Genomic DNA, 9,456 nt, shown 5'->3' with positions numbered 1-9,456 from the left:
GCAATTTTCCTCCAACTAAAAATAAATTTAAAAAAAGAACCTGTTGCCAAATCCAAAGTCATAAAGATTTACCCCTGTGTTTTCTTCTAAGAGTTTTGTGGTTTTAGCTCTTGTATTTAGGTTGTTGATCCATTTTGAATTAATAGTATAGGTATGAAGTAGGGGTCCAACATCATTCTTTTGCATATAAAAATCCAGTTGCACCAGCACCCTCTGTTGAATAGACTATCCTTACCCCACTGAATGGACTTGGCACTCTCGTCAAAAACCACTTGGCCATTTGATTTGTCTTTTTCAAGACTGACTATTCAAGGCCCCTTTAAATTCCATATGAATTTGAGGATTGGCATCTCCACATTTCTGCAAAAAGGCTGTTGGAATTTTGATAGGGATTTTGTTGAATCTGTAGGTTGCTTTGTGTATTAGTAACATCTTAATATAAAATCTTCCAATCTGGGGACTTCCCTGACAGTCAAGTGGTTAAGACTCCAAGCTTCTAATGCAGGGGGTGTGAGTTCAATCCCTGGCCAGGGAACTAAGATCCCACATTCTACACAGCAAAAAAAAAAAAAAAATCTACCTTCATTGTGGCATGTGGCATCTTTAGTTGTGGCATGTGGGATCTAGTTCCCTGACCAGACATCGAACCCAGGCCTCCAGCATTGAGAGTGCAGAGTCTTAGCCACTGGACCACCAAGAAAGTCCCCTACAGATATCTTTTAGATGGTATTGTAAATGAAATTGCTCTTAATTTCATTTTAAAACACAACTGATTTTTATGTGTTGATCTTGTTCCTTGCAGCTTTGCTGAATTTATTAGATCTAGGCCTTTTCTGCATCTGAAATGCCCTTTCTGCATCAGTTGAGATGATCATGTAGGTTATTTTTTCCCTTGTTCTATTAATGTGATGTATCTATAACCCTGATTGATTTTCTGATGTTGAACCACTCTTGCATTCCTGGAACAAATCCCACTAGATCATGATGTATAATCCTTTCAGTATGCTGTTGGATTCTGTTTGCTAGTATTTTGTTGAGGATTTTTGTATCTGTATTCATAGGGGATATTGGTCTGTAATTTTCTTGTGATATCTTTGGTTTTGGTAGGGCCAGACTTTTCAGTATGGGTGCACTTAGCATTCCTGGATGTATGTACTGTGTTAGCTAAAGCAGCTAGCAGTATTTCTAAGATTAGTCCTACTGATTGAAACTTGGACTCAACAGTGTTAGTCGCTCAGTCGTGTCTGACTCTTTTTGACCCTGTGGACTGGGGCCCGCCAGGCTCCTCTGCCTATGAAATTCTCCAGGCAAGGATACTGGAGTGGGTTGCCATTCCCTTCTCCAAAGAATCTTCCTGACCCAGGGATCGAACCTGGGTCTCCCGCATTGCCGGCAGCTTCTTTACCGTCTGAGCCACCACACCGGGGAAGCCTGTACTCAACAGTAGCCTATGTTAATTGTACAACTGTACAGTGTAGAGGGAGGAATCCAAATGTTAGTGACATCGGTGGTATGCTGGTGAGCATAACTGACTTCCAAAGGTTTAGGGCAATAAGAGTGCTGGGCGCCGCCTGCTCTTGCAGCTGCCGCCACCCCACTGAGGGGCGCTCGATGGGCGCGCCGCCTCGCGTCCCGCTGAATCCCGGAAGCTGCGGCGCCTCCTGCCGGGGAGCCATCGCTGCAGCCTGAGGTCGGGTCCCGGGTCGGAGGCTGCCTGAGGAGCGACGACGGTGGCGGCAACGGGAGCCCCACCAGGAGTCTGGGACTGAGGAACTGCCTGGGGCTTCACAAGGCCAGTATGGACAGAATAACTTAGGATGTTTATCCCCGCCCGCTGCTTCTGAGACCTTGAGTGGAAACCAGAGTGCTTCCAGTCAGAGAAGTGCGTGCCACCTTCCCACCCCTGTCCGACGGGCACCATGTGGTTCATCCGCGATGGCTGTGGCATTGTCTTTGCCGTTGTCACCTGGTTTCTGGTCTTATATGCGGAGTTCGTGGTCCTCTTCGTCATGCTGATTCCATCCGGGGACTACATGTACAGCGCCATCAACGGAATCGTGTTCAGCCTGCTGGCCTTCTTGGCCCTGGCTTCCCACTGCCGGGCCATGTTGACCGACCCTGGGGCTGTGCCCAAAGGAAATGCCACTAAAGAATTCATCGAGATTTTACAGCTGACGTCCGGGCAGGTGCTGTACAACTGTCCCAAATGTTGCAGCATCAAGCCCGACCGAGCCCACCACTGCAGGGTTTGTAAGCGGTGCATTCGGAAGATGGACCACCATTGTCCCTGGATCAACAACTGTGTCGGCGAGAAGAACCAGAAGTACTTCGTCCTGTTTACAATGTACGTAGCTCTCATTTCCTTGCACTCCCTCATCTTGGTGGTATTCCACTTCATGCATTGCTTTGAAGAAGACTGCAGCTCCTCCTCGGCCACCACGATGACCCTCCTCATTTTCCTCGGCTTGGAGGCGCTTCTCTTCCTCATTTTCACATCGGCCATGTTTGGGACCCAGATGCTCTCCATCTGCACAGATGAGACGGGAATAGAACAACTGAAAAAGGAAGACAGAAGATGGGCCAAGAAAGCAACGTGGGTGAACCTGAAAGCCGTTTTTGGCCACCCCTTCTCTCTAGGCTGGGCCAGCCCCTTTGTCATGCCAGACCAAGGGAAGGCAGACCCGTACCAGCATATGATCTGAAAGACTCTGACCAGCATTGCCACTCAGACACAAACCACATCCTGGCACTACCCTTGGATTGGGTCTTATGAATGTCCAAACCGAAAAACCAACACAACTCTAAATAAAACATTTTTTGTTTAATGTCTCAAGTAAAATGGCAGAACATTGCAGAAAAAAAAGTCTCTGTGTTTTGTTTTTAAAAGATCATCCTTTCTGCTTTTCTTTTTTCCTTTTAAAAAATATAATAATTTTATTTTTCGCTGGGCTGGGCTTTCATTGCTGCATGCAGGCTTTTCTCTAGTTGCTGTGAGCAGGGCTACTCTATAGTTGTACTGCAGCTTCTCATTGCATTGGCTTCTGTTGTTGCAGACCACGGGCTCTAGGGCATGCCGGCTTAGTTTTGGCTCACTGGCTCCAGAGCAGAGGCTCAACAGTTGTGGCATATGGGCTTAGTTGCTCCATGGCATGTGGGATCTTCCCATACTAGGGATCGGCCCCTTGTCTCCTGCATTGGCAGGTGGAGTCTTTACCACTGAGCCACCAGGGGAGCCCTCTTTTTTACTTTTTAAAATCATTTGTTACCCATTCATCTGCTGATGGATATCCAGGTTGCTTCTGTGTCCTAGCTATTGTAAATATTGCTGCAGTGAACATTGGGGTACAGGTGTCTTTTTCAGTTCTGGTTTCCTTGGGGTATATGCCCAGTAGTGGGATTGCTGGGTCATATGGTAGTTTTATTCCTAGTTTTAAAGAAATCTCCATACTCTTCTCCATAATGGTTGTATCCATTTGCATTCCCACCAACAGCATAAGAGGGTTCCCTATTTTCCATACCCTCTCCAGCATTTATTGTTTGTATACTTTTTGATGATGGCCATTCTGACTGGTGTGAGATGGTACCTCATTGTGATTTTGATTTGCATTTCTGTAGTAATGAGCTCGGAGAAGGCAATGGCACCCCACTCCAGTACTCTTGCCTGGATAATCCCATGGACGGAGGAGCCTGGTGGGCTGCGGTCCATGGGTCACTACGAGTCGGCCACGTAGCAGTAATGAGCTATAGTGAGCATCTTTTCATTTGTTTATTAGCCATCTGTATGTCTTCTTTGGAGAAATGTTTGTTTAGATCTTCTGCCCACTTTTTGATTGGGTTGTTTGTTTTTCTGGTATTGAACTACTTGAGCTGCTTGTATATTTTGGAAATTAATTCTTTATCAATTGTTTCATTTGCTATTATTTTCCCCCATTGTGAAGGTCATTTCTTCACCTTGCTTATAGTTTCCTTACATACACACAATGGAATATTACTCATCTATAAAAAGGAACCCATTTGAGTCAGTTCTAATGAGGTAGATGAACCTATTGTAGCCTATTATACAGTGTAATATTGTAGAGAGTAAGGCAGAAAGAAATAGATACCATATATTAACACATATTTGTGGAATCTAGAAAGATGGGACTGACAATCTTACATGCGGGACAGCAAAGGAGACACAGACATAAAGAACAGACTTTGGGGATCAGTCAGAGAAGGAGAGGGTGGGATGATTTGAGAGAATAGCATTGAAACATATACATTACCATATGTAGAACAGATAGCCAGTGAGAGTTTGATGTATGATGCAGGGCACCCAAAGCTGGTGCTCTGTGACAGCCTGGAGAGATAGACTGGAGAAGGAGGTGGGAGGGGGCTTCAGAGGGAGTGGACACATGTATGCCTATGGCTGATTCATACTGATGTATGGCAAAAACCATCACAATATTGTAAAGAAGTTATCTTCCAATTTAAATAAATAATTTTTAATAGATTTTTAAAATTTAATTATTAAGGGAAGGATAATTGCTTTACAGAATTTTGTTGTTTTCTGTCAAATCTCAACATGAATCAGCCATAGGTATGTCCCCTCCCTCTTGAACCTCCCTCTGAGCTCCCTCCCCATCCCACCCCTCTAGGTTGATACAGAGCCCCTGTTTGAGTCCCCAGAGACATACAGCAAATTCACATTGGCTATCTATTTTACATTTGGTAATGTAAGTTTCCATTTTACCCTCTCCATACATCTCACTCTCTCCCCTCTCCCCATGTCCATAAGTCTGTTCTCTATGTCTGTTTCTCCACTGCTGCCCTGAAAATAAATTCTCCCATACCATCTTTCTAGATTCCATATATATGCATTAGTATATGATATTTATCTTTCTGTTTCTGACTTACTTCACTCTGTATAATAGGCTCTAGGTTCATCTGCCTCATTAGAACTGACTGAAATGTGTTCCTTTTTATGGCTGAGTAATATTCCATTGTGTATACGTACCACGACTTCTTTATCCATTCATCTGTCGATGGACATCTAGGTTGCTTCCATGTTCTAGCTATTGTAAATAGTGCTGCAGTGAACATTGGGGTACAAGTGTCTTTTTCAATTTTGGTTTCCTCAGGGTATATGCCTAGGAGTCATACAGTGCTGGGTCATATGGTGGTTTTATTCCTGCTTTTTTAAGAAATCTAAGTACCATCATCCATAGTGGCTGTATCAATTTACATTCCCACCAACAGTGTAAGAGCATTCCCTTTTCTCCACACCCTGTCCAGCATTTGTTGTTTGTAGACTTTTTGATGATGGCTCTTCTGACCAGTGTGAGGTGATATCTCATTGTAGTTTTGATTTGCATTTCTCTAATAATGAATGATGTTGAGCATCTTTTCATGTGTTTGGTAGCCATCTGTATGTCTTCTTTGGAGAAATGTCTGTTTAGATCTTCTGCCCACTTTTTGATTGGGTTGTTTTTCTCGTATTTTGTATGAGTTGCTTGTATATTTTGGAAATTAATCCTTTGTCAGTTGTTTCATTTGCTATTATTTTGTCCCATTCTGAGGGTTGTCTTTTCACTTTGTTTATGGTTTCCTTTGCTGTGCAAAAGCTTTTAAGTTTGATTAGGTCCCACTTGTTTACTTGTTTTTATTTCCATTACTTTAGAAGGTGGGTCATACAGGATCTTGCTTTGATTCATGTCATCAAGTGTTCTGCCTATGTTTTCCTCTAAGAGTTTTATAGTTTTTGATCTTATATTTAGGTCTTCAATCCATTTTGAGTTTATTTTTGTATACGGTATTAGAAAGTGTTCTAATTTCATTCTTTTATATGTAGCTGTCTAGTTTTTCCAGCACCATTTATTGAAGAGGCTATCTTTGCCCCATTGTATATTCTTGCCTCCTTTGTCAAAAATAAGGTACCCATAGATCCATGAGTTAATTTATGGGCTTTCTATCTTGTTCCATTGGTCTATATTTCTGTTTCTGTGCCAGTAGTTTAGTGTCTTGATGACTGTAGCTTTGTAGTATAATCTGAAGTCAGGAAGTTTGATTCCTTCAGCTCCATTCTTCTTTCTCAGGACTGCTTTGGGTATTCTAGGTCTTTTGTGTTTCCATATGAGTTGTGAATTTTTCTGTTCTAGTTCTGTAAAAAAATGCCATTGGTAATTTGATAGGAATCTCATTGAATCTGTAGATAGATTTGGTAGTATAGTCATTTTCACAATATTGATTCTTCCTAACCAGGAACATGGAATATCTCTCCATCTGTTATGTCATCTTTGATATCTTTCATCAGTGTCTTATTATTTTTTGTATACAGGTCTTTTATTTTCCTTAGGTAGGTTTATTCCTAGATATTTCATTCTTTTTGTTGCAATGGTGAATGGGATTTATTTCTTAATTTCTTTTTCTGATTTTTCATTGTTAGTATACAGGAATGCAAGTGATTTCTGTGTATTGATTTTGTAACCTGCAACTTTGCTAAATTCACTGATTAGTTATAGTAATTTTCTGATAGTACCTTTAGGGTTTTCTATGTATAGTATCATGTCATCTGCAAACAGTAAGAGCTTGACTTCTTCTTTTCCTATCTGAATTCCTTTTATTTTTCTTCTCTGATTGCTGTAGCTAGGATTTCCAAAACTATGTTGAATGATAGTCGTGAGAGTGGACACCCTTGTCTTGTTCCTGATCTTAGAGGGAATGCTTGCAGTTTTTCATCACTGAGAATAATGTTTGCTGTGGGCTTATCATATATGGCCTTTACTATGTTGAGGTAGGTTCCTTCTGTGCCCATTTTTTGAAGAGTTTTAATCATAAATGGGTGCTGAATTTTTGTCAAAGGCTTTTTCTACATCTATTGAGATGATCATATGGTTTTTATCTTTCAATTTGTTAATATGGTGTATCACATTGATTGATTTGTGTATAATGAAGAATCCTTGCATCTCTGGAATAAACCCAACTTGATCATGGTGTATGAGCTTTTTAATGCGTTATTGAATTCTGTTTGCTAGAATTTTGTTGAGGATTTTTGCATCTATGTTCATCAGTGATATTGGCCTGTAGTTTTCTTTTTGTGTGTTGTCTTTGTTTGGCTTTGGTATCAGGGTGATGGTGGCCTCATAGAATGAGTTAGGAAGTGTTCCTTCCTCTGCAATTTTTGAAAGAGTTTTAGATGGATAGACATTAGCTCTTCTCTAAATGTTAGATAGAATTCACCTGTGAAGCCATCTGGTCCTGGGCTTTTGTTTTTTGGGGGGAGATTTTTTTATCACAGTTTCTATTTCAGTGCTTATAATTGGGTTGTTCATAATTTCTATTTCTTCCTGGTTCAGTCTTGGAAGATTGAACTTTTCTAAGGATCTGGGACTTAAATCTTCACTGAAGATGGATTCTTACCCCTTGTGGTCTGAGAGGGCCAGGACCAGGGCTGAAGCCCTAAAAACTGTCCTTGACACAGTGGCCTCATGCCCCATGTGAGCACAATGCCTCCTGATTTGTGAAATCAATTGCATGCCTTGTACTTTATGCGCCCTGGGTGTGTAGAATGATTTTGGAGGTGGGGGGTGGAGATGAAAGGGGTCTTATTTGTAGTCTGAATCACAAGTTATATTCCAAATGATTATTTGGAAGAATGTGAAGGAAAGAAGTTTTTCCAGTTTAAAATGCCTTGTGGAGTTGCTCAGTCGTGTCTGACTCTTTGCGACCCTGCGGACTGTAGCCCACCAGGCTCCTCCGTCCATGGGATTCTCCAGGCAAGAGTACTGGAGTGGGTTGCCATTTCCTTCTCCAGGGGAATCTTCCCAACCCAGGGATTGAACCCGAGTCTCCCACATTGTAGACAGATGCTTTACCGTCTGAGCCACCAGGGAAGTCCTTAAAATGCCTTACACAATCACAAGAAGAAAATGACGTAGCTTCAGGCAAGCCCTGTTTCCTTTGTTTCTTCTGCTTACTGTCTGAGCACCCAACCTCCCTCCCTCTCCTAGCACAGTGTCCGTTCAGCAGTGTTACTGCCTAAGTGAAACAGCCACAGACTCCCCCCCAACCCGTTGACCTCCCTCTTCCTCATTTTGTAAATTTTCGCAGTGGGTTTACTTTCTGATATTTTAGACCCATAAATGTGTACGTACCCATATCTTGTCTGTATTTCAACCTGAGAGACAGTGGACCTGCGTTAGCTGACCATGATGCAAGGGCAACATTACAAAGCTGAGAGATGACCGTCCATCTGCTGGAATTGGCAGACACCTAAGCCTGCAGTACTGAGACTGAGTAGCGTTTCCACTTGCACACTTGTGTGTTGAGTCTTAGTTGAAGGAGGAAGGGCCTGAGGATGGGGAGGGGGGTGCGGGGGGGTTGGATGCAGGTGAGAGGACGAAGAGCACACATCAAATGCAGAAGTCACAGAAATCCAGATGCTGACCATCTCACACGTGGTATTGTTTTTAAATGATCACCACAAACCTTTGTTTTAATCTTTTGCTTGGGGTGAGTTTGAGGTGAGGTTTATTAAATCAGCCTTGGGTGGGGAGAGATTTCATCTAGCTATGTGATCTTTCAGAAAACTAAGTGGAACATGCTGCCTCTTTTCAGTTCTGCCAGTGCTTCCACATGGAAACCAAACGCAGTAAAATTTTTCAAAAAAAAAAAAAAAATCAGAGTGCTGGAATCAATTCATTCTGTATAACCCACCTAACTCACCCCCTAACTATGTGGACACTCCTTTCACAAAGGCTTCAAGACATGCATTATGAGATAGGCAGAGACTAGTTAGGTGGTCACTAGGCCTGTTTTTATTCTTCCTTTTTGGGACAAATTCAGATTATATCTTTCAGCATCCCTTGCAGTTGAATGTGACCGCTGTCTGAGTTCTAGCTAATGGAATGTGAGCAGAAGTGCTATACGCTACAGTCTAGGCCTAGCTCATTAAAACCTCCCACATGGTCTTACCTTCTTTTATTTGGCTGGGATGGAGATGACAATAGTACAATGGTGACCACGTTTTGAAGGTGGCAGATCATCTACACAGAAGATGCCTAGGACCCTGAATCACCACTTAGAAAAAGGCAGTCCAGCTATTAATGGTTATATTGGAAGACTGCAGGAGCAAGAAGTAAATGTTATTGTCTTAAATTTCACAGATTTTTTTTTCTGTCTCAGAAGCTAACTTTACTTTTAACTAATACAAGTAAGCACCAGCCTCCTTAAAAACATTGTAGAGTTTTTTTCCCCTGTAATTTGGGTTCATGATAAGAGATGGGCCCCCTGATTTCAATGGGGTTGATAGGATCACCTTTAGAGACAAGTCTGTTCTGATCCCTATAATGGACAGCAGAACCATAGCAGAAATCAGAATGGTGATTGACCTGTGGGGATGTGTAATGGTGGCTAGTTAAACATGGTTACCCTAGGGCCAAAGAGATGGACAGCCTAATAAGGTCCTACTTGATTCAT

At 42.2% G+C, this 9,456-nt stretch overlaps 1 pseudogene across 1 annotated transcript; it reads left to right on the top strand.

The window, feature by feature from the left end:
• The first annotated feature begins 1,436 nt into the window (after positions 1-1,436).
• On the top strand, positions 1,437-2,863 carry LOC102185350 (annotated as a pseudogene). The gene has a single exon (XR_001297529.2). The product of XR_001297529.2 is annotated as a palmitoyltransferase ZDHHC3 pseudogene (transcript).
• The last annotated feature ends 6,593 nt before the right edge of the window (positions 2,864-9,456 follow it).

This window comes from Capra hircus, unplaced genomic scaffold, assembly GCF_001704415.2.
Source record: "Capra hircus breed San Clemente unplaced genomic scaffold, ASM170441v1, whole genome shotgun sequence".
Classification (NCBI taxonomy): domain Eukaryota; kingdom Metazoa; phylum Chordata; class Mammalia; order Artiodactyla; family Bovidae; genus Capra; species Capra hircus.
Note: the sequence above shows the minus strand (reverse complement) of the source record. Positions and strands in the feature narration are given on the sequence as shown.